Genomic DNA, 25,704 nt, shown 5'->3' with positions numbered 1-25,704 from the left:
TACAATTAGGTAAATACACACACACACACACATTAGCTTTCATGACAAAAATAAGAAAATTTGGCAAAGCTCCCTTAAAAACACCATTAACCCCTTCAGCAGCATGATGCATTTTCACATTCCTTCTGATATCTATTTGGTGATTTTATACTGCTTCAGAAACTCATGTGTGGGATTAGAATAGTGAAGATTGTGGCCATTAATCTTCCGACCACCCTTCCTAATGTCAAAAATTGTATAATCACACCCAAAACTCAAGGCAAAAATGCATTCTCGTACTGAAGGAATTAAGGAATGTACATAGTAAGATACACTCTTGGCACAATCCTGACACCCTGACACACTCTTACATAACTCAGAAACACCTAAAAACTTCACATAACCTTTCATAAACAACAATAAGTGATTAACTCCATAAAAAACAACCACAAAGCACACTCAAATACTCCATACACACCTTGATAGATAGAGACAGACAGACAAACACAAACACAAACACACACACACACACACACACACACACACACACACACACACACACACACACACACATTCAAATAAAAGTGATAATTATGGCCTCACTGCCCTTCTCTGATTCCAGCATCCTGGACAATCTTGCCCAACTCAATTCAACTCTTGAGTCCCTTGGATTCAGTCCAATCATGACATCTATCACTGATCCTTCTGATGTTCCTGCCTTATCATCAGACATGATTTCCCCCCAGGAAGATATTTCATGGGGCAGGGAAGTGGCTGAACTGATTGCACTACCAGATGGCTCCCAACCAACCTAACACCCTCCAACTCCAACCCCAAAGAGGACTCACAAGGCACACACACCCAAACTCAGTATCCCACCATCCACTTCTGGACTATTCACCCCAATCCAACCCCATTTGACATCTGGACTACCAGAAGTGGCTTCACGGACCCCTCAACCCCCCCCCACCCATCATCTGCAAAAAAAACAGTGTAGGTTTCCACTTTTATGCAGAGAAACAATATGGATTCACAAAGGACTTCCTGGACAAACTAAGGGATCCCAATGGAGAAGAAATCTCAAATGTCCAGGATTACATGACCATCTGGTGAGTAGATGCATGGAATAATCTTATGTCTTGCCCTGCTGAGCTGACTGTGGGTGATTTCCTCATATGTTGCCCCAGATCAGCAACTAATGATGAGGTACAAATGAAATGGCAAGCTGCCAAGACTTCCCTGGCCATGTTGCGAGCCAGGAGTGTTCCTGTAAACCAAAAACACACCCAGACTCTCAAGTGATTCATCAACCCACTTGACTGCTCTGCATGTTGCCATGAACAATGTCAACACTAACATAAAAACATGCCTGGAGCAGATGAAGACAAACACTGCATCCCTGGTCAATGAATTACTACAAAAACACAAAAAAATTAACCAATACCAGGAGTCACTCAATGCTAGCATTGATACACTGAGACATGCTATACAGCAAGGAGTAGCATATCCTCCTCCTCCTCAAAAATATGGAAGTATTTTATCTACTGTGTCCTCTCAAGGGGTCTCTCGAGCCCCAAGTGCAGCTTCCCTATTTCTACCTAGACCACAGACCCCTGTTAGTCCTCCTATTGCTCTAGGAGATGAGATACTTGCCAATTTGAAGAATTGGTTAAAAAATAAAATGTAACCACCTGAATGCACAGTGCAACACACACACATACACACACACACACACACACACACACACACACACACACACACACACACACATACACAGACATAGTGTAGTGGTTAGCACACTCGACTCACAATCGAGAGGGCTGGGTTCGAGTTCCGGTAAGCGGCGAGGCAAATGGGCAAGCCTCTTAATGTGTGGCCCCTGTTCACCTAGCAGTAAATAGGTGCGAGATGTAACTTGAGGTGTCTGGCCTCGCTTTCCCGGTGTGTGTTGTTTGTTGTTGTGGTCTCAGTCCTACCCGAAGATCGGTCTATGAGCTCTAAGCTCGCTCCGTAATGGGGAAGACTGGCTGGGTGACCAGCAGGCGACCAAGGTGAATTACACACACACACACACACACACACACACACACACACACACACACACACACACACACACACACACACACACTACCATACCCTAATGCACCCTGCCACACCCTCACCTCACTTCAAAACACACAAAAAATTAACATAAAAATAAAATTCACAGTAAGAATTCTGAAAATGAAGAAAACATTACAGTACCTCACATTAGGATTAATCATATTAACTTAGTCTTACTATGCAAAGTTGTAAAGTACATAATTTGTGTTAAGGGGTAATATGGTTAGTGCAGAATGTTTTAAGATGACTTTAACTCCATCACAAGACTCACTCACATACAAGCAGTGATATTTATTTCAATGCACATTCTTCATTCCTTCTGAGATAAGTAATTGAGCATTGGATAAATCTGTTACCAAGCACACTGTATTTTTGTCCTAAAAATTCAACATTTACAAAAACATCTTGTCTTGTACTTTGGCCATTCTTCATCACTCCACGTCTTGTTGAAGGTTTGTGGTTTGCCTTCATGGTACAGTGTTCCTGGCCCCAGCATCTTATTACCAGCATTCAGGGACTCTTGACTTTCCTGTAATGAGATGTACACTGTTTACAATGAGTCACCTTACATTTTGTATGAAGTGTTTACAAATGAGGGCCAGCCAGACACTCAGAGGAGCATCACATCACAATATTTGGAACAATACCAATGAATGGCAGGACCTTAAGATGGTGTGTGGAGTACAACACTGAACACTAACGAGCAAACTGTCTACAACTATTAACTCTTAAAGAGTGGGCATGTTTTGCTGTGCCTGGCCTTCTGTGTGGGCATATTCACACAAAAAACATACCTCATTTCAACCTCCTGTATCTTCTCTCCTAATTAACTCAGGTAACTAAATGAAGTACTACTGTAAAGCTAACACCCTTAACTGTCTTTAGACATTAATTTGGATGCTACACGAGCATTGGTAGAAAAAGTATGTAATTCTGAAGTAAGACATTTGAAAACACATTATTATATCCAACTTTGTTGGACTTGTTTCCTATCATTTACCTATAAAAGCATTAATTTTACATGAAACACGCACATGAAAACTCAACTTCTATTTTATCGTAAAAATTAATGGTTAGCATTATGTATTTGCTAAACTTAGCAATGGACCAGCATCCATGCTAGAATGCAGGAATTTCACTTTGTAATACAAAGAAGATCCAAAATCCAAAACAATACTACTTTGATTTTTTTCAGACTAAAACAGTTACAACTGGTGAGTGTAAGAACTGTGGCTTGGTGTTGTTTGAAAGACAAAAACATGTTTAGTGGCCTTCAGGACAAACAAATATCATTTGACATAGCATTAATAAAAAAAAAAAAAAAAAACTCCTTGTCTACAATTGTATACACCTGCACTGTGAGCCCATGCACCAGATGTCCACATTGTGGACACCCATACTTTAAAGGTTAAGTGGGAGATACTTATGAGTCACACCAGAAAGTAAATATGGACCAATAATGATGCAAAGATGCACACACCTGGCTGGCTGGTTGGCTGACACCTCTGCAATGATTCTCTTCCTGGTCTTTGGTCTCATTCCCTGCCAGTTTATTTGTGAAATCTGGAAGAGAAGCAATTAAATTAGAAAAGTGAGCAAGTTGGCAATGCTTACAAGAAAAGATAGTTCTAATCCACAATTCCTTGCTACTTAATTGATGGCAGTATGAGTCTCCAATCATTATCTCAGGCACAACAGCAATTGTGCCTGAGATAATGATACTGTGATGCCGAATAAATGAACAGACACTCTTCTGTATCCTACCATGAATCCTGGTGTCCTGTCAATATTGTGGTGATGGTGATGATGGTGGTGAGCAATGGATGGATGGTGATGAATGTGCTATATTTGTGGGTGGAAATTGCTAACTGAATAGAAAATGGAGAGATAATGATGAATGAACAATAGTGGTGAATGAAAGGTGACAGAATGGTTATGATGACAAATGTGACATGGAAAATGATGGTGATGGAGATGGTGATGAATGGAGGAATGGGAAATGATTAAAAATAAAACAAAAATGAGTGATAAATGAAATGATTGGGATGAGTAGGTGAAAACTAAAGAGTGACTCAATAAAAACAATAAGAATGGTGATGAAAAGTTATAAATTAATGAGAAATGGAAGGATGATGAGCAGTGAATGAAAAATTAAGATAAATGAACCTAACCTAACCTAAACCCAACCTCTTAAGGCCGGTCACCGCTTGTGCTTTGCCAGTGGTGAATGAGCTACACACAAGTTAATATTGGGAATTTTTTGCATTTTTCTTTCTTTTATTATTATCACTATCACATCAAGGAGAAAGAACAGTACCACAACTGTATCACACTGTAGCACCATTGCCAAAAAATTAACAGGTACAAAACAAGTATATGAAAAAGACAAAAAAAAGGTGGAGTCAATTACATGCAGGTGACAAGTCCAGGATGTGAGGACCTTCAAACATTCTTATTGACACACATTATTACATATCTAACACAAACAACACACCTACAGACACATTCCAATGTTTGTTGAGTGTTGCAGCAGAGTTAATATAGAGATGTCAATCTGGAATGTCCATTTGTTGGGAATAAATAGATATATGGTTTCAAAGTTGCTAGAGTCTACATATTGATGATTTCTTATCTGCCCTGCTGCTGGGAAGGGGCTATGCTAACTCAACCTAACCTAATTTTTAAAGTAACCTAACCTACTCTACCCTTATCCTAACCTAACTTAACTTAACCTGCTCTACCCTTATTCTAACTTAGACTAACTTAACCTAACCTAACTCAATCTAACTTAACCTAACCTAATCTAATGTAATTTATCCTAACCTAGCCTTTTTTTCCCTACCTAACCTAACCCAACCCAACCATACCACACCACTGACCTGCATCAGGAAGGGAGCCTGTGTGACCTCAGCGTTGAATGGCCACCTCCTCTGGGGTCACAGTGCAGCTCACAGTGAGGTCGCAGTCCAGGGAGTTCTGCGGCAAAGGTCAGAGGTGACACAGGTCATACTGGGATAGTGACAATAGTAATAGTAATAGCACAGTAAGAATAGCAATAATAATAATAGGAAGGAGGGAGGAAGAAGAAGAAGAAGAAGAAGAAGAAGAAGAAGAAGAAGAAGAAGAAGAAGAAGAAGAAGAAGAAGAAGAAGAAGAAGAAGAAGAAGAAGAAGAGAAGAAGAAGAGGAGAAGAAAATATTAAATTGTAGGAGAGAGAGAGAGAGAGAGAGAGAGAGAGAGAGAGAGAGAGAGAGAGAGAGAGAGAATTTAACCTTATAAAATTACAATATTTATTCTTATTTTACTTTTTCTTTTTTCTCTTGATTTCTTGTCTTGTCTTCCTCTTCTTATTTTCCTCTACTTCTTCCTTCCTTCCTTCCTTCCTTCCTTCCTCCTCCTCCTCCTCGTCCTCCTCTTCTTTCTCCATATCTTAACACAATCTAAAATTAATAAAACTGAATTAATATCAGAGAGAGAGAGAGAGAGAGAGAGAGAGAGAGAGAGAGAGAGAGAGAGAGAGAGAGAGACTTTAATGAATGTTACTGTAGCAATGAAATACACAAAACTCTTTTAAAGAAGTGTAGAAAACTGGATAAAAATGTTTAACCTAACACACACACACACACACACATCCTCTTCCTCTTGTTTACTGTTATGTTCTCTAGTTCATCCTCTAAAGGTTTTCTACATTCTCAGTAGTTCTTTAACTTGCAGTATTCTCTGTTCCTTAGCCATGTTCTCTAGTTAACCATCTATTTTTATCTATATTAAGTTATGTTCTTTATGTCCTTTAGCCTGTATTCTCTTCTGTAACTAAACAAACATTGAGTAAGTGTGTTTGTCAATTTAGTAGTGAGTTCCACCCATTCAACACCATTCTCCATCTATCCCTTCTACAGTGCCTTCTGCAGCAGTACCTCTCTAGTCCAGCTGCTTCTCCATGATACAAAGCGGGCTGTTATAGGGGAGGCAGTGCTCGTCTGACAGTTGGAAGTAGCTCTCATAGGTCAGGGCCAGACACTGTCCCGCCGGCCGCCATGGGTTCAGCGTGGGCTCCAAGGATACTCTAGATTCTTTGGCGGGCTCTGTTGAAGTGCTAGCAGTGTCTCTGGTTCGCCAGGCGTGTTGCGTTGTTCAACACACTACCAGTCATGGTGTGCAGCTCTCGACGTATCTGTGGGAAGGGCAGGGTGTGGTGAGGTGCTGGAGGCCCAGTGGAGGGTGAAGGGTGTGTGGCGAGTCTGTGGCGTGGTTGACTGGTTGTGGTGTATGTTGGATGGTGGCTGAGTATGGAAGAGTGTGCGCCGCGTGGTGTGAAGTGTTGTGTGCTCTCTCTCTCTCTCTCTCTCTTTATTCAACATTGTCACTGTCAGGGAATCACATCTCCCAGACCACTGTTTTACACTCTTACTACATATTAGCGCCCAAAAGTCACAAAAAAAAAAAAAAAAAAAAATAAATAAATATATATATATATATATATATATATATATATATATATAGCACTATCATCGAGCTTCTTTCTAGATTTAGTGTACTAAAACATACATCTCAATCTCCTTCCCACCTCAGGCCACTGTCATGTGCTAATGTCACCTGCAATTCTTATTTTAATATGCTTCTTCTAATCATTTGCTTCTTCGGTGTTTACCACGGAGATTGTGTAGTGGAGACAAGGCGCTCATTGGTCCGGGTTACGAAACCTTATGGGGTCCCGAGAGAGTACGTTCTTTACTTTTGAATTGATAAGTATTTAGTAAATAGTTCTTAGCATAGATAGGTAGGCATTTCTTAAGGATTCAAGAAATTCATAACTGTTCAATGAATCCAGCCCCAGTACTCTCAATCACTCATCCTCTCTCTGGTAAACTCTGCGAGCTCCCTACCCAGAGCTGAGCGCAAGTTTGATCTTATTGAATTTGTGATTTTGACACCAGGTCTGGCACGGCTGCGACTTTGCGTCTCTATTTATGCCCTCCCTCCAGAGAGAGAGAGAGAGAGAGAGAGAGAGAGAGAGACGTATGATTTAGAGATCGTCTTTTTTAGGAGGAAATAATTCATAGTATCCTTAACATTGCTTAGCACTTGCTACAATTAGATAATGAAGTTGTAGTAACAGCTGGAACAGAATAATTAATAGATTTGGAGTGTCCTTCAACCTGTGATCGTCTCCCTCGAGCAGTAAATAAAAGGTGAACAAGCTTATGAAGAGTAGGAATACTCGAACTATCAATTTACAATCTGAACTGCTATAACAAAGGGAACATAAACAAAATTTTAAGAATCAGTAGCCAGGAAAAGAACCCGAAATATCGGATCCAAGCTTGAAAAAAAATAGGTTTAAGAAATAAACAGAAAGGAGTTAGTTCTCTCCATACTACTCCTCTTCTTTCCCCACACACCTTTATCTTTAATTAGCTGTTATTATCATTATTCCTTCTCTTTCTCCTATCTATCCATATTTTCTCTTCATCCTTCATAATTTCTCCATTTTTTTCTTTCAATCTCCATTCCTTGTTCCTCTTCATCTCCCAGTAACTGTCCCTTCTTGTCCCTTCTTTTTCCCCCCTTCTTCTCCCCCAACTGATCAAATTTAGTTCCCTCTTTCAATATTGTTTCCTATATAATTTTTGTAAGGGATAAAAGGAGAAAACTAATATTTAGTTTAGTTGGCCCTTTCAATGCTGGTTTTCTATATAATATTTACGATGTGGTAGAACAGGAGAATATTTAGTTTAGCTCCCCCTTCAATAATATGATGTGCAATAATAAACAGTAGTTTACGGAATATATGGAGTACTCTTAAGCATTTGCAAGACAAAATGGCATAAAAGAGAGTAAACTTTGAAAAATAAGTAAGAGTGGCCAACGATTAATGAAATGACACGGGTTTTTAGGTATGTTTTTTTTTTTATGGTTCTAGTGAAAGATTAACATAATTTCAGCATTACTAACAGAAGAGACTCTTTTAAAAATTCTACTTAGAGTGAGTTACAAAGAACTAAGTAACACACACACATGTAGGAAACAAAAACAACAAAGGAGATACCTTTCAAACAGTAAGTTGTGAATTAGACTATCTAATACTAAAAGTGATAGGTTAACACACGGCAGTGAACCATGGCGTGGTGCTTCCCAGTTCGTTGCTCTCCACCATCTCTATGAGTCTTGAAGTTTAATATACAAATACACGAGCTCCACAGAATATCATACTATGCTGCCTTCAGTAGAAAAAAAAACCTTATAAGCTTAACATTTATCGGAACTAACTTAACTCCTTTAAATGTGTATAGTCATCAGTTACGGAAGGCCTGTGTACTGACATCACTATAACAGCATATTGTATAATAATTTTACTCATTACAGAGCATTTCTCCTTTATAAAACAAATAGTGCCCAGGAGTAAGTCAGATGAGAGAAGAAAGTATGAGTTTCTACCAACTTTTCTCTATTATGGACGACATCGCCGTAGTGGAACGGCTGTTTTACCAGAAATGACAAGAATGTATCATCTATATCTATAAACATTTCTCAGTTCGTACGGATAACTTCACTCACATCAACCAGGCAATACACGGCCTGTGTATTATTTCACGACCAAATACTGTGAAGGCAAAGAAATAACCTATAGCCTTGTAGAGTGGAGGCAGAGAGGTCACGTGTCGCCTGCTGCGCTACTCAGTCCCATCCGGCGAGTGGCATTTGAAAATGGTAAATAAATGAAGTGTCAACAGAAACGCTGGCCGCGGGCATCCTTGTGTAATGTAAATATAACCGTGTCTCTTTCTGATACATGCGAAACCAATGTGTGAAAATAGTTCCCATTGTGTAATGCCAAGGGCCATCCAGTCACCGCGCCGCCTCTGAGGCTGCTCATCCCATGCGTGAAAACATTCTGTGTGTTGCAGCTCGCCGCGAGGGGTAGGCGAGGGGAGCGACACTCTCAATACACCGGGCCGTCGCGAGACCCCCCAAGATAAATTCAAGATAAATGGCCTCTCCATGAGTCGCAAGTTTACGCGGCCGGGAGATCATTTGGGTGGGAGCGCTAGCCAGCGGAGTGGAGCTCAATATTTAATGTCCTTTTTCTTGTCTCTCTTCCAACGACGTGGTCTTGGCGTTTGTTCGAGAGATGGATATGGAAGGGCTATTGATGTGGCCTTCAGCGGAGACACGACCCCACCTCCGGCCATTCAACACGCGTTGTTTGCTCTCTCACACCGACTCATCTTTGCTCAGCGCTCAGCACAATCCATGGCAGAGATGCTAGCGGAGCAGGCACTTCAAAGGTGTACTGAACACACAGTTATATTTTGTCGCCAGATTATTTCAAACATCCTGAGGCGGCGTCGACGGGTAGGGTTGTGCTGGCGGCTGAGGGGACGAGCACCGTCCTCATGAATAGAGAAACAGGTGTATTCACCACGTGTCAGACCACTGACTACAACTCTTTGATCATTTCGGTTGCAAGGGGAGTAGGTTTTCGAACAAGGTGAAAGATAAAGCGGTGATACGATGACGGTTCTTCGCATCTCCCTGCCGTTTTAAATGCAGATGTAGTCATGGATCTACTATTTTTGACACGAGACTCTTCTCATTCTTTCCTTTTTCATCCTCTTCATACCATTATTGCCAAAAATTATATATATATATATATATATATATATATATATATATATATATATATATATATATATATAAAGGAAAAAAACAAAGATAATGTTAACATTTCCCAGGTTAACAGAAAACCATATATAAATTTTACTTTCAACGGTCTCAAAACATGCATCACAGTCTTTCTGTCAGTTTGCAAACTGGTGACTTCATGTGATTGTCCCGCACGTTCACTTCATGCTACCTTTAATAACTAATTTGTTTATGTTGTACAAGCGAGACAAGCGTGTGGGGTGTGACAGTAAAAGCAAACACGGGATAAGGCTGAGGGACTTTATTTCTCCAGCGTTTGTTGTCTTTTGTAGAGCGTGACATAGTCTGAAGTTAGCATCTGGAATGTTAGAAAGGCAGAGGCCGACAACCCCACAAGGTGAGGCACACAGGCAAAGCAGAAACCGAAGTACTTATGTTCCATTCCTTGCCTTCTCTCATCACCATGCACATTTCTAATATGTTCTCATTGTCATTTTTCTCATATACAGTCACTGAGCGGGAAGTCAACTGGTAAATTTTTAGAACCTTGCTAAGGTTAAACAGTCTAAACAGGGCAAGGCGGGACAGAATCATGTGTGGAGGTGGTACCTACCGGGGCGGGCAGCAAAGTTTGGCTGTTGCAGGGGCCCTCTATCTTCCTTCTGATGCACGATCCTGCGTTACGAGGAGCCGCCGGATGGAGACAGTTATGAAAGGCTTCACAACTTGGTCCGGGGCTGGTCACTAACCTACCAGAACTTGAGAAATATCGTCCAATACACAGAGGGAAGGATCTCCAAAAAGTCTTCCTCCTCCCAGGGACCTTCCATGCCTTTTACCGATGAGTGATAATGTCATGGCTAAGATCTGTGTCTGGTATTGGATATTTATGTTTTCTCTTTTTCTCCTTATTTTTCTTGTTTTTCAATTTCATTATTTTTTCTCATCTCCTCTTAAACTAATATTATGTTACTGCAATAACAAATGAATAATCTATGATGCACTAGGACCATTTTACCTTTACTTTATAAGCCGTTACTGTGTGCAATAGTAAAGTGTGCTTGATATGATAGACTTAACTATTAATCTAATGTTAAACAATTCTATACCGTTTTCTCTGTCCATGCCTGATGTGATCCTTTAATCCGATTCTTTTCTCCTTTCCCCCACAAGGACTGAACCAACAGTGAAAAGCAGTACGTAGTCTCTCTTCCTTGAACTGAATAACACAACACTTCTGGATAGCTTAGCTCCACACTGAACCAAGAAATAGAGACCACTATACTTCCTATGAGCTCCCTGGCGAGTGAGTTGATAGCCAACATAAACAAAAATCAGAGGACATCAGAATATTTTCCTCTGTTCATTCATCTCCTATCTTTCCTCCCTGCTCCTTCCTTTTCTTCCTCCTAACAGTCAAACTCTGAAATAATTTACAGAGAGGAATCCCTGACGCAAGGATCTATTATTCACTTTTTCCTTCCACACTACGCCATCTTTTTAGGGGCAAGGGAGACGTGGGGGGATCGTCCTGTGATAAATGTTGGCAAGAGATTGATTGCCCGCGGCCCAGCGTCTTGCCCGCCGACTCCCGCACATTTACATACTGAAACCGTGGCCTTTGGGGAGGAGGAGGAACAGGAAGAGGAGGAGAAGGAGCAAGACGACGAAGAGGTGCGGGGTGGTGACTAAATGCGAATGTAAAGGCATAAGAGAGTGTTCGAAGATGTAACAGGAATGAATTAACAGTAAGTGGTTGAGTTGAGAGAGAGAGAGAGAGAGAGAGAGAGAGAGAGAGAGAGAGAGAGAGAGAGAGAGAGAGAGAGAGAGAGAGAGAGAGAGAGAGAGAGAGAGAGAGAGAGAGAGAGAGAGAGAGAGAGAGAGAGAGAGAGAGAGAGAGAGAGAGAGAGAGAGAGAGAGAGAGAGAGAGAGAACTTTCAATAAGCCATCATCTTCATCCATCAAGTCACCTGTATAATACGTAACTAGAAATTCTCTCACTTTTTCTGCGTGTCACACTAAACACGCCTCACACACTTAACCCTTTCAGTACTGAGACGCATTTTAACCTTGAGTTTTGGGTGTGATTAGACGATTTTATTTACATTAGGAAGCGTCTATGTAGGTCAAAAGATTAATGGCCAAAGTCTTCACTATTTCAATACCCCCATTAAAGTTTCTAAAGCTTTATAAAGTCACCATATAGTAAGGAAAATATATATGAAAACGCGTCATGGTACTGAAGGGATTAACGACCCACAAACCTGACCTTCACACATCTCACTTCTGTCAATACACTCAACCTATCTTATACAATTGACCTTCCTTAGAATCCTCACGTAACTGCCGTATTTACTCAGTTACCACTCATACACCTGTTCCGTCACACCTTGTACGTACTTGGATGCCTAATTACACTTCATCATATTTCCTTACCCTCTTCAATACTGGGACATATTTTTACTTTGAGACTTGTGTACGATGAAACCCTTTTATTGACATTAGGAAGGGTGTATGCAGGTCAGAAGAATAATGGCCAGAATCTTCACTAATTCAATCCCCACATGAGTTTCTAAAGCTGTATGAAATCACCGAATAGTAAACAGAATGCATATGAAAACGCGTCATGGTACTGAAGTGGTTAACAGTGCCTTGGTGAGATGAGTCCTTTCACTGGTTGCTTCGCCCTTCAAAAAGAGATAAATACATACATAAATAAATGAGATGATAATGGTAATAATAATGAAAAAAAAGTGTACAAATGCACCTATTTTTTTTTTTTTTTTTTTTTTTTTGTTGTTTAGGTCTTCGTACGTTCTTGTGTTGTTGTGTTCTTATTCGCAGAGAGGTTTCAAGACATTTTTCCCAGACTTTTGGCGAACTCTATTAATCTTTGTTGGAATTGGCAATCGAGTGGGCCTTTTTTTAATATTTTGTTGTCCTTAACCGACTTCCCTTCTTGCATAAAAAAAAAAAAAAAAGTGACAAATCTCCACCGTCACATCTTCAGTTCTTTTTAAGTCTATGCGGAAATTTTGATGTTTATTCATTAGTCGTCTTTTGGGATTGGAAACTTCAGCTGGCTTTTTCTTCCACTTTTCTTTATCATTTCTCACACATACGCGAAAACACAAAGATTATTTCATTAATTTCCATTTCTATTCAATCTATAAACTGATCTGAACTTGGAAAAATCAGAGCGTGGGAGAACTGTATGTAAACCTCACCGCATCTGACCTCACTTCACTTCACCTAAATATAGCAAATCCAATGTAACTTAACTATAACCAATGCTAACCTAATCTCATCTCACCTAACTTAAGCAAACCCAACTAATCTCATCTAACCTAACCTAACCATCTAACTACACCAAACCCAATGTAACATAATCCTAACCTAAGCTAACCTCACCTCACTTTACCTATATGGACGAAAACCAACGTAACATAATCTTAACCTCATGTAACCTCACCTCACTTCACCAAACCCAACGTAATCTAACTCTAACCTAATCTAACACGACCTCACCTGATCTCACCTAACCTAACCTATCAAGACCTCAACTCACCTCACCTAACTTAACCTAGCCTAACTCAACGTAATCTAATTCTAATCTAACAAGACCTCACCTCATCTCACCTAACCTAACTTAACCTAAGAAGACCTCACCTCACTTTACCTCAATTCACCTAAACTAACCTAACTTAACCTAACCCAACATGACCTAACCCCTAACCTAATACGATTCACGCTTGTATCTGGAGACGAGACAGGGAAGTTATGGGAAGAGTTAGCTAGAGAAGAGCATTATACTCCTGGAGGAACACTGTATACCTGCTGCTCAAGGTATATTTCCCTACACCTGGCCCATAACCATCTCACCTCCATGGTCTCTCTCGGAGTACCCGGGTTTAAAAATGTCCATCTTTGGTTTAACGGTGTCATTCTTAGTTTCTTTTTTCAATATGTGGTTTTTTCTTTACTCTTGTCTCATCTTGTTCTCGTTCTTCCCTTTCTTTATCATTACCATCACCTACTCTTCGTCAACTTTCTCCTCCTCTTCTTCCTCCAGTCCTCCTCCGTCTCTTCCTCCTTCACCCACACTTCCTTTCTCCCTTCTCCTCCTCCTCCTCCTCCTCCTCCTCCTCCTCCTCCTCCTCTTCCTCTTCCTCTTCCCCATCCTCATCCTCTTCTTCTTCCTTTCATCTTCTACTCTTTGGGGAAGCGAAAGGGAAGATGAAGAGGCAGGATGGGCCGAGGCGATAAAAGGAAGCCATACAAGAGAGAGAGAGAGAGAGAGAGAGAGAGAGAGAGAGAGAGAGAGAGAGAGAGAGAGAGAGAGAGAGAGAGAGAGAGAGAGAGAGAGAGAGAGAGAGAGAGAGAGAGAGAGAGAGAGAGAGGGGGGGGGGAGGACGAGTGATGGAGTGGATGAGGAAGACGTAATAGATGATTGAAGGGACAACGAGGAGGAGGAGGAGGAGGAGGAGGAGGAGGAGGAGGAGGAGGAGGAGGAGGAGACAAAGCATAATATATAAATAGAAGATAAGGAAGAGGAGGAGAGTAAGACAAGCAATCAATTATCTATAAATCAATTTATTATTTATATTCATTTGTAGTTATTTTTAAAGTTGGATTTACAATAGTATTTCCTTTCGAACCGTTTCTATATATATATTTTTTTACTGCACCAAATCTCTCTCTCTCTCTCTCTCTCTCTCTCTCTCTCTCTCTCTCTCTCTCTCTCTCTCAAGGAGGTACGTAAAATAAACAAGGATACCAGGTAGAGCTAACGTAATCTCATATATTTACTTTTTTTTCACGGGTCAAGCTGTCAAAGAAAAATTGTGGTAAACATTATCCTATCATGTCCGTCTGAGAAACATACATACGAAGAGCATCTCATACACTATCTATTCTTTTACATAAATTACCGACGTATGAAGTTCTTCTCCCGATAATAGCAGGAACGTGCTGTTAAAATGTAATTTTCATCATTATCATCATTGTCATTATCATCATCGTTCATTTTTATTCTTTTCTTTTCTAACTGCGAAAAAAAAAAACTGCATACACCATTTTGAACTCATCCCTCTTCTTCAGATACACACACACACACACACACACACACACACACACACACACACACACACACACACACACACACACACAAGGATAAATTATTGGATAGATAGGCATCTCCTTAAGATAAATAGACGGACAGAGATATATAAGCCTATAGACAGATACAGATAAACAGAAAGATAGACAAACAGATAGATGGATAGATAATCAAAGATAGATACAAATACAGATTGACACACACACACACACACACACACACACACACACACACACACACACACACACACACACACACACACACACACACACACACACACACACACACGTCAACTTGTTCTCCGTCATAATCGGTCACCCGCCACACACAGGCAGGACATCCCGGCCTACCTGAGCCTCCCATTTTCCCACACGCATCCTCAAACCTTTTTTTTCCCTTCTTTTTTTATTCTTCCCCTTCCCTTTTTTTACTCTCACCTCCCTCTCTCTCACCCCGTTACCTGGAGGGAATGCTTGTTGGAGGAAAAGAAGGGTGGTGGGAGAGAAAGAGAGGAGAGAGGAAGGGGTGATCGAAAGAAAGGAAAGATGGAGGAAGTGGATGAATGAGGGAGTGCTTGTCTAAGGGAGGAGGAAGGAGAGAGAGAGAAGAGAGTGAGGGATGAAGGGAGGGAGAAAAGAGAAAGGGGGTCAGTAAATATATAAGGAGAGGAGGCAAGAGACAGATGGGGAAGGGAAAGAGAAAGAGGAAAAAAAAAAGTTGACTGAGCGAGGGAAGGAGGGAGAGAAAGGGAATAAAATGTGTGGTATGGAAAGAAAGAGAAGAAATCACAAGTCTTGCGATGCTTTTGAAAATAACTAAATGCCTCGTAACATGAGAAGGAGGAGGAGGAGGAGGAGGAGGAGGAGGAGGAGGAGGAGGAGGAGGAGAAGAAGCACCACAGATTAGAGAAAAACAAGAAAATAACTAAATGCCTCGTAACAGGAGGAGGAGGAGGAGGAGGAGGAGGAGGAGGAGGAGGAGGAGGAGGAGGAGGAGGAGGAGGAGGAGGAGGAGGAAAAGAAGCACCACAGATTAGAGAAAAACAAGAAAATATCCCAGACAAGATATTAAAAGAACAACGCACACGCAATGCATCATATTTAAGTTAAGTTAAGAGACGTGGCAACTTATTTATACACGACACATAACCAGCGAAAAGAAGGAAGAAAGAAAAAAAAACTAAAACATCTCACATGACCACAAAAAAAGATAAAAAAAAAATAGCAGTCACAAATGAAGTAGTATAAAAAAAAAAAAAAAATGAGGGAAAGAGGAAAGAATGGAAAAGAAAGGAATGAAAAGCGAGGGTTGATTCAGAGTTCTCTTCAGCTACCTGCTCCTGTAACGTGATGTTAGTGTCCCTGACCATCACAGTCCTCAGGTGCTCAGTGCTTACCTTCCCTTTCTTTCAGGCGAGAAGAGCGGCCAGGTGACTGAAGGCAAGGGAAGAATCGGGGAAAAGGATGCGTAAAGATGATGGACAAGTGGAGAGAGAGAGAGAGAGAGAGAGAGAGAGAGAGAGAGAGAGAGAGAGAGAGAGAGAGAGAGAGAGAGAGAGAGAGAGAGAGAGAGAGAGAGAGAGAGAGAGAGAGAGAGAGAGAGAGAGAGAGTCTTGTCAGTTTCTTGCCGTCCTCCTGTGTTTTCAACATGTAATTCTCTTGTTCATCCGCTACGCTTTGCTACACGGAAAAAAACACCTACTAAAACAAAGCTTTTCATATATTTTCCTTTCATAATATGATAATTTTCATAATAAAATGTTTTTTGTTTGTTTTCATATCAATGTCTTGTTGGTAAGGTATCCAGTCTATCTTATCTCTTCTTAACTATTCTACTACTTAATGTTGAAGAAAAATATCGGGCTCCTCAGCTTTGGTTTCATAGACTTAATTAGACAGCACCGTAATAGTCCGCTTTCTTCTACATCCATAATGATATGGCGTTATTTTTCTTTTTTCATTCTACTCTGAATGACCTTAAACATGATACCATTGGATTGCTTTGTTATTTGTAGAATTCTATTAAGGATACGCATGAAAACTTTCAGTGTTTTGAAAGGGGAGGGAAATCAGACATGCTGTTCGTAGACGAGGAGCTTTCTTCACCTTTACTACAGTATTTTATTTCAGGCTTATGCAACCAAGGGAAAGTTTGCTGGAAAGACTGAATGGAAGGAGAACATGAAAAAAACAAATGATCGATTTTTAGTGTGTGATACTGAAACAGGTTGGAGGTAAATGAACTGTGGAAGATATGATTAGACTGGCAGTCCTATTCTGTCCAACTCTCTAACCCAAGAGTTAACCTGTACTCTCAATCATTCATACCTTTCTCTGGTAAACTCTGGAACTCCCTGCCTGCTTCTGTATTTCCGTCTTCCTACGACTTGACTTCTTTTAAGAGGGAGGTATCAAGATATTTGTTCCTTAATTTCGGCTAACTCTTTACTTTTCTTTTAGGGAACCAGCACTCAAGTGGGCCTTTTTTTTAATATTTTGCTGCCCTTGGCTGGCTTCTCTCCTACATAAAAAAAGGAGAGAAAGTGATTGAGATCCTTGGTCTCCAACTCTGGTAATACAGGCAGCCTCGTAAGGACCAACAAGTCTGCTAGTTTTTGTTCTTCTTTATGAACCTTCGTGTTCCCGTGCACGTGGGCATCTGGCGAGCAGTGGCAGCTTCACCAGCAGCCCAGGGTAGGGTGTGAGGGCACGCGGCAGACGTAGCCCGGCCGTCGGCTGGGCATCACCCTGGGATACGCCACTACCCTTGTGTGCTGCAGACACCACCAACACCACCACTACCACTACTGCCACTCCCTCTTCGTGCACGCTGGGTGTGTATTTATCTTTTATCTGATCCATCCATTTTCAAGGTGTCTTATCAAAATGTCTCAAACAAAATGTCATCGTTGAAAACTTCGTTATGTTAGGGAAGGAAAAGTGAAGCCATGGACTCATGTGGCCTATAAGATTAACTGAAATGTTTGGCGCCGCAGCTACGAGGTTAGGCGGAGCTACACTCTGAGTATTGACTGCTAAAAATTCCAAATTATTGCGGATGACTCATATGTCAACTCTGCTGTGAGAAAAATAACAGCATACTTAATCCAATGACTCTAATTAAAAAAAAGTGTTTAAATGATATAATCGTGTACCACAATGATTGGCCCTTATTCTCAAACACTTCTATGCTTGACCTCCACTATTTCAAAAGGTTTTATTTAGATTTACACGAATTTTAAAGGTATTTTTACTGTTCTAGATGCAGAATTACAAGATTTCTACATTATTAACTGAAGAAACAGTCTTGAAAACTAAGCTAGTCATCTCTGTGGCCTTGGAAAATAGTCGTGGTGCGAGAGCAAAGCGTTTCTGAATACGGACTTACGAATAGAGCGTGCACTTGTAAACGTAAGTGATGAACGAATGATTGTAAAGTAATGGCAATATAATGGAACTGATGCCGTGGCACTGAAAGGGTTAATACACTGCGCTATTTAAACGATGTCCTCATTTACTCTCTCTATCCTCGCAGTACATCGTTCCCGCATTAATCTTCAACCTCTGAGTAGCCTGTTCGCTTCCTGGGAAGACTGAAGGCAAAGAAAACGATAGTTCCCCATCAGAATCTAGTGTGTGTGTGTGTGTGTGTGTGTGTGTGTGTGTGTGTGTGTGTGTGTGTGTGTGTGTGTGTGTGTGTGTGTGTGTGTGTGTGTGTGTGTGTGTGTGTGTGTGAGAGAGAGAGAGAGAGAGAGAGAGAGAGAGAGAGAGAGAGAGAGAGAGAGAGAGAGAGAGAGAGAGAGAGAGAGAGAGAGAGAGAGAGAGAGAGAGAGACAGACAGACAGACAGACAGACAGACAGACAGACAGACAGACAGACAGACAGACAGACAGACAGACAGACAGACAGACAGAGAGAGAGAGAGAGAGAGAGAGAGAGAGAGAGAGAGAGAGAGAGAGAGAGAGAGAGAGAGAGAGAGAGAGAGAGAGAGAGAGGCCAGCGTCCCTCCCCCTCTCCACATTGGTCATTACCAGCTCACAGACACCAGCGTCTGCGCCACTGCCCTCTCAATTGTTTGCAGCGTTCGGCAACCTAACTCACCCCAAACTTAATAAAACACCACTCGAAATATTCATAAGACGCAATAAAGAACCGTAAATAGTAAAAATTCTTCCTTACAGCTCAGCAAAACCACGTCAATAGTCCCAAAACACGCACAACTGAAATAGCCTTATACAGGCGTCGGGAGCAGCGCGCGGTCGGCAACCCCGCTCCCACGGCATATATCAAAATGGCCGAGGCATCTCCCGCTCCCCAGCAAGTCAGGTAGGTTATTCCGTCGATTTCTTGGTTCGTTTGCCGGGATGGGGAGACCGCTGGCCATGAAATGCGCAATAACGCCGAGGATGATTAGAAAACATGGGAAATGCACTCAGCCAGCCACGAACACATTGTGCCAGGGAATATTTTCAGCGCCAAGTCTTGTTTGTTTACTTGTGGCAGGCAGCGGGGAGGCGGCAAGGCAGTGAGGCCGCGGAGAGTGCATGACAATGGTCCGTATTCAGAAACACTTTGCTCTCTCACCACGACTATTTTTCAAGGCCACAGAGATGATTAGCAGGGTTTTCAAAAGTGTTTCTGCTGTTGATAATGTAGAAATCTTGTCACTTTGCCTCTAGAACTGTAAAAACAATTTAAAAACTCGTGTAAATTTTGATAAAGCCTTTTGAAATAGTGGAGGTGAATCACAGAAGTATTTGAGAATACAAACCAATGACTGACTGATGCGTGGGAAGAATGAGCAGAGGAGCTTATTGGTGTTAGGTTAAAGAATTAATGACCGTGTGTGTGTGTAGGACTGCCCGTTTATTGCTTGCTTACAATTATAATAATTTTTTCAGCTTAATTCTCAAATGATTGCTGTCGAAAATAAAGTTATGTTTCTGTTTAATCACTTATGTTGCCGTTGTTATGAATATGAATTAGTTTAGTAGTTACGCTTTTCTGTCTTGCTATAGTTTTGCTGTTAGTGTAGCATGAATGATAATAATGATAAAGATGATGATAAAAAGGGCGATGATGATGATGATGATGATGATGATGATGATGATGATGATGATGATGATGATGATGATGATGATGATATAATAATAATAATAATAATAATAATAATAATAATAATAATAATAATAATAATAATAATAATAAAAAATAATAAAAATGATAATATTGATACTAAAAATATTAACAACAATAATGATGATAGTAATGATAGTAAAAACACAACATTGGCAATGATGATAATAACAATAATAATAATAACAGCAACAGCAAAAGAAAGAATGATCTACAATATTATTATAAGTACCATAACAAATTCTTATAGTTGTCCTTTATTATTATTATTATTATTATTATTATTATTATTATCATTACTACTATCAACATTACTATTACTATCATTATTATCGCTGTTAATATTTATATCGTTATTACTATTGCTATTATCATTATTATCATCGTCATTAATGTTGTTGCTGTTGTTGTTGTTGTTACTGGGTTGTTGCAGCATGCCGGTGTACCTCAGGTCTAAGCAAGGAATCCATTACATATTTTTTGTTTTGCATGATTACCGATAAGTAATTAAATTCTCTCTCTCTCTCTCTCTCTCTCTCTCTCTCTCTCTCTCTCTCTCTCTCTCTCTCTCTCTCTCTCTCTGTACCTGTCTATCTGTCTGTCTGTGTCTGTCCGTTTCTCTCTCTCTCTCTCTCTCTCTCTCTCTCTCTCTCTCTCTCTCTCTCTCTCTGTGTGTGTGTGTGTGTGTGTGTGTGTGTGTGTGTGTGTGTGTGTGTGTGTGTGTGTGTGTTTGTGCGTGCGTGGGTGCGTGTGTGCGCATCTACTTTACCTATAGCTGTATAGATGAATGGATAATATATGTATAGATAGGATAATGAAGAGGTAAACAAAAACCAATGAATCTCAAAGCACCATTATAAAGAGCCATACATCATTACACACTTGATTCTATTCATTTTTTGTACATTTTTTTCATTTTTTTTTTTTTTACTGTTTAACGTTTTTTTTTTATCTGGTTTACTCTACAAATCATTGCTTCTTTAACTTACGGTTGTGGAGCTCTTGTTAAAATTATGATGATTTCCTCCTAACGCTTATATATATTCTTTCAAGTAACTGGCGTCCATATGTATCTGCGTTGGATTATCAATTTTTCTTTTTCTAGTATCCATTCTTTTTTTTTCATATTCTCCAATGCGTGTATAAAAAAGTTCCTTACGAAACCCTATCTTGTTTCTTTCCATTCTCGTACTTCCACTTCCTTTATCGCCTTTTTTTTCAACTCCCTTTCCCTTTCCTCACCATCCTCTCCTCTTCCTCTTCCCAGTCTCCATCCTGTAGCCTCCCCGTCCTCCCTCCCTCTCGTACTGGTGGCGGGAAATGGCTTGGAACATTTTTTTCCTTCTCCCCTACCGCCCTACAACCCTTCCTTTCGGCCTACATCCATGAGTTTTGGTTTTTGTGAGCGCTTCCCTCTTCTCCTCCTCCCCGTCGTCGTTCCCTGCCTCCCCACCCTTCCCTCTTGCCTGTCTACCTGCTTTATCAAATTACGCCACTGTCAAGTTTCTTCCCATCCTCTCTTTGGCGCGGTTTTTGCTGCTACCTGTTGTGTGAGGCGTCATTGTGAGGCGGGACACAGGAAGGGAGGTCCGCGTCGGCTCAGGGAACCACTGTAACCCGTTTTTTTTTTTTTTTTTTTTTGTGTGTGTGTGAGAGAGATCCTTTAGGTACAGAGCGATTTTTTCAACCTCTATCTTTTTTTTTATCAGCTTCCTTCTTTTCCGCCTGGTCTTCGTTATTACGGTGAATTCCTGTAACCCTTCTCTCTCATTCTCTCTCCTCTTTCATTCTCCCTCCGGTGCCTTCATCTTCCCAGACAATAAATTTGATAAAAGGGTCAAAAGCTCTATTTCTCATCCGTCAGCCGCGTCCACAATGGCTAAAAAGGCATTAAAAAATATGAAAACTCTCGTCGTTGATGAACAATGTAGGTCCTGGCGGCCGTCTTGGGAAGCTCGCGGGTACCGAACTCTCACCATCTAGGGAGACTTGACGATACAGAACCATTAGTAATAGTTGTATTGTCACTGCGACACGAAAAAGTCTCAGCAGCACTAGAGGCAATGTGTGAAGTTTTTGTGAACATCTATAAGAACGATTGAAAAATCTTCTCAGTTCAAGGACTGTTGTGGCTGTATAACGAGCGATGTTTGAAAGTGATTAATAAGTAGGGAAAGGTGTACCAAATGACAGTTAGGTTCGTGAAGCTAAAGAAATTTCCTTCCTCTTTCGTTATACCCTATGATCATAGTGAATGATTGGCACTATGTTAGTCTCTATTCATATCTGTCCCTTGTACCTTCCTGTGACTAATTCTTTGCAATTCTATAAGCAATTCCATCCCTCCATCTCACTCCGCCTTCCCTTCCATCTTCTTTCTTCAACTGATCTTCTCCAGGCTGTTTCAATCAATAACTGGTCTTTTCTTCTTACTACATTAAAGGACACACTATACTTCATTACAATGTCGAGGAGAGTACAAGTTGGTTAGATACATGATCTTTTAGTATTGATTTTCTATACCTCTATCAGGAAGAGCTTCGAGTACTATCTGAAAACAAACTGTGGAAACTGACATGCTCTTAAAAATCAAAGAAAAAAAAAATCTGATAACGGCAATGAAAAGTAATGATGATAAGTGGCATTTTTTTTTTGTCAGGAAGATCTTCACCTATTATCTGAAAAAAAAACTCGTGTAAACATGATACATTCACAAAAAATCAAGAAACCCTAAATTTGATAATAATAGTATTGACAGGTTCTATATAACTGAGCCTTCCCACCGCAACAGATTTATCCCTTCCCTGATGAGAAAGAGAGAGAGAGAGAGAGAGAGAGAGGAAAAAAAAAGAGAACAAAAAAAGTGAACTAGCGTCTTTAACGAGGCAGGCGAAGGCTTTAAAGATCAAGTAATCATGTGAGTGAGTCAAATTTACCTTCACGTCTTGAGACATAATTAAGCGGCAGTCACGTGTTTGTGTTGGTGGTGCTTAGCGTGTTCCTGCCCCCGCCCTTAGTTAATACTGTTGGAAAACCATTAAGAAAACCCTGGTAATGGAGTGAGTAACCAGGCGCCAGGGAGACAGTGCTGGTTAATTGATACAAAAAATGAAAAATAAAAGTTAAAAATACGTCTTTTCAATCTTTCACTCGTGTCCCGAACGTTTGTAATTGCCCAGTTTTCGTTTACCGTCTTAATTTTTTTGTGGTTTAATAATGTGAATCATGGATGAGGATGTATTTTTCCTCGCCAAAGTTCAATTACTAGTCTCTCAAGTCACGTCAATGCGGAATATAAGATAAACACTCAAGAAAAACACGACAACATTTTTCCCACTCAACTATTGTAGAGGCAAATATTTATATGACGTATCCTGCGCGTGCGTCCCTGAACTAAAGTGAAAAACATTGATAAAAAGCAATGATAAATAAAAAGCACTAACGCCTCAACTCCAATATATCTAGACTAGATGGTCACTACTTATATGACGTGTAATACGCATGCGTTGCTGAACTAACGACATTCAAGTATACCTACAAGCGCTATAGGCCATAACAAAAAAAAAAAAAAAAAAAAAAAAAAAACAGCCTGAAAACATTTACACCTCACCTCTCTTATTTCTGGAATATTTTTTTTTTATGTAAAAGGGAAAGATTGGCCAAGGACAACAAAAAAAAAATAAATGAAATAAAAAAAAGGCCCACTCAGTCGCCAGTCCCCTTACAGTGCCGAAAGAGTTAGACAAAAGACAGGGATAAATATCTTAATACCTCCCTTTTAAATAAAGTTAAGTCATAGGAAGTTGGAAATATAAGCACAGACAGGGAGTTCCAGAGTTTACCAACGAAAGGTATGAATGATTGAGAGTACTGGTTAAGTCTTGCATTAGAGAGTTAGAGAGAATAGGGGTGTTTGTAAACGTATCCTGAATATAACACTGATCACTTCTATCCTAACCTAATTTACTCCTAGAACAGTCAGTAAACTTATACTAACAACACTAACGCCTTTTTCAATATTCTAGACTAACTTAACCTAACTAAACTGTACAGTAAACGGAAATTATGAATAACTCCAATCAAGACGGGATCCTAACACATTTTTCAACATTCTAGACCAACCTAACCTAACTTAACCTAACTAAACTACTCAGTAAACGAAAACTATAAATAACTCCAATCAAGACGGGATCCCAAAACATTTTCCAACATTCTAGACCAACCTAACCTAACCTAACTAAACTAGTCAGCAAACAAATACCATAAATAACTCCAATTCAGACGGGATCCTAAAACATTTTTCAACATTCTGGACTAACCTAACCTAACCTTATTTAACCAAACTACTCAATAAACGAAAACTATAAATAGCATCCAATCTAGACGAGACTCCCTTGCAAGCTGGAGCCAGGAAAACGGGGTGGCTGTCGTCCCTTCTTCCCTGCGACGAAGACTGACGAGGACTTTTCAAAGGCTGGAAGGTGTTCATTTGCACGTCCCAAAGTGACATTCCCGCGTGATCAATACGGCGGACTCCACGAATTAATTGGTGAGAGGAGGAGCATGCATTTCGGCCCGTAATTGGTAGCGCAGAGAGGAGAGGGAGGCCGTGCAAGTAGGCGTGGTGGTGGTAGTGGTGGTGGTGGTGCTTATGTACCTTCTCCCTCTCTTCCTCCTCCTCCTCCTCCTCCTCCTCCTCCTCCTCCTCCTCCTCCTTATATTACTGTTCGATGTGTCTCTTCACATAATGCTGTTTCAATGTTGTTCGATTTATGTTAAGTTTCATTTGCTAATACTACTACTTCTACTACTACTACTACTACTACTACTACTACTACTATTATTAGAACATCATCAACAACAACAACAACAACAACTACTACTACTACTACTACTACTACTATACTACTAATACTATACTACTACTACTACTACTACAACAACAACAACAACAACAACAACTACAACAACAACTACTACTACTACTACTACAATTCCTACCACTACCCACGTGTTGCTACGAGAAAAAAAAAGTTAATAGCTTTCTCTTTCTCTCAACTGCATTTTTCCTCAAATTTATCCTTCTCCTGTGAACGAAATAAAAAAAAAAAAAAAAATCACAGACATACTCCACGTTCTCCATTATTCACTCACCCGCGAGAACAAAACTACTTGGCAGAGCGGATGGACTGCAAATCACACCTCTTTCACCTCTTAAGCTTGACAGTTTCCCCGGCCATAAACTGAAGATTCGCCGCCTTAGCACAGCCAGAAATGGATCTCAGTGTGTGGAAGGGAAACGTCAGACTCACCTAGCCATCTCAATAATACTTTTAAGGCTTTCTTTTTTTATATTTCTTTTTGCTTGCTTTCTTTTCTGTATATAAGCTTTTACTAGAGAGAGAGAGAGAGAGAGAGAGAGAGAGAGAGAGAGAGAGAGAGAGAGAGAGAGAGAGAGAGAGTTGAGCTGAAAGACTGATCGATAGATTGAATGTAAGGACTGTAAGGACAAGTAAAGAAGAAAACAGAAAAAAATGAAATAAAAATTTGAAGAAGAAATAAAAAGGAAAATAAAACAAGATAAAACAAGAACAAAAAGAGTAAACCAGAAAGAGAGAGAGAGAGAGAGAGAGAGAGAGAGAGAGAGAGAGAGAGAGAGAGAGAGAGAGAGAGAGAGAGAGAGAGAGAGAGAGAGAGAGAGAGAGAGAGAGGAGGATCGAG

General features: G+C 40.3%; 3 long non-coding RNA genes across 3 annotated transcripts in view; 1 reads left to right on the top strand and 2 right to left on the bottom strand.

The window, feature by feature from the left end:
- Positions 1–2,196: 2,196 nt before the first annotated feature.
- LOC123518946 lies at positions 2,197–5,447 on the bottom strand. The gene is made up of 4 exons (XR_006678935.1): positions 5,388–5,447; positions 4,962–5,058; positions 3,563–3,645; positions 2,197–2,611 (listed from the first exon to the last, which is right to left on the bottom strand). It is a non-coding gene; the product is annotated as an uncharacterized LOC123518946 (long non-coding RNA).
- A 772-nt stretch (positions 5,448–6,219) lies between these two features.
- LOC123518945 overlaps positions 6,220–25,704 on the bottom strand; it is a 109,155-nt gene continuing 89,670 nt past the window's right edge. Inside the window, exon 5 of the long non-coding RNA XR_006678934.1 lies at positions 6,220–6,256. This is a non-coding gene — a long non-coding RNA (uncharacterized LOC123518945). The remainder of the gene's footprint in view (positions 6,257–25,704) is intronic.
- Positions 17,574–25,704, top strand: part of LOC123518943 — a 62,537-nt gene continuing 54,406 nt past the window's right edge. The window contains exon 1 of the long non-coding RNA XR_006678931.1: positions 17,574–17,681. This is a non-coding gene — a long non-coding RNA (uncharacterized LOC123518943). The remainder of the gene's footprint in view (positions 17,682–25,704) is intronic.

This window comes from Portunus trituberculatus, chromosome 44 (assembly GCF_017591435.1).
Source record: "Portunus trituberculatus isolate SZX2019 chromosome 44, ASM1759143v1, whole genome shotgun sequence".
Lineage (NCBI taxonomy): Eukaryota > Metazoa > Arthropoda > Malacostraca > Decapoda > Portunidae > Portunus > Portunus trituberculatus.
Note: the sequence above shows the minus strand (reverse complement) of the source record. Positions and strands in the feature narration are given on the sequence as shown.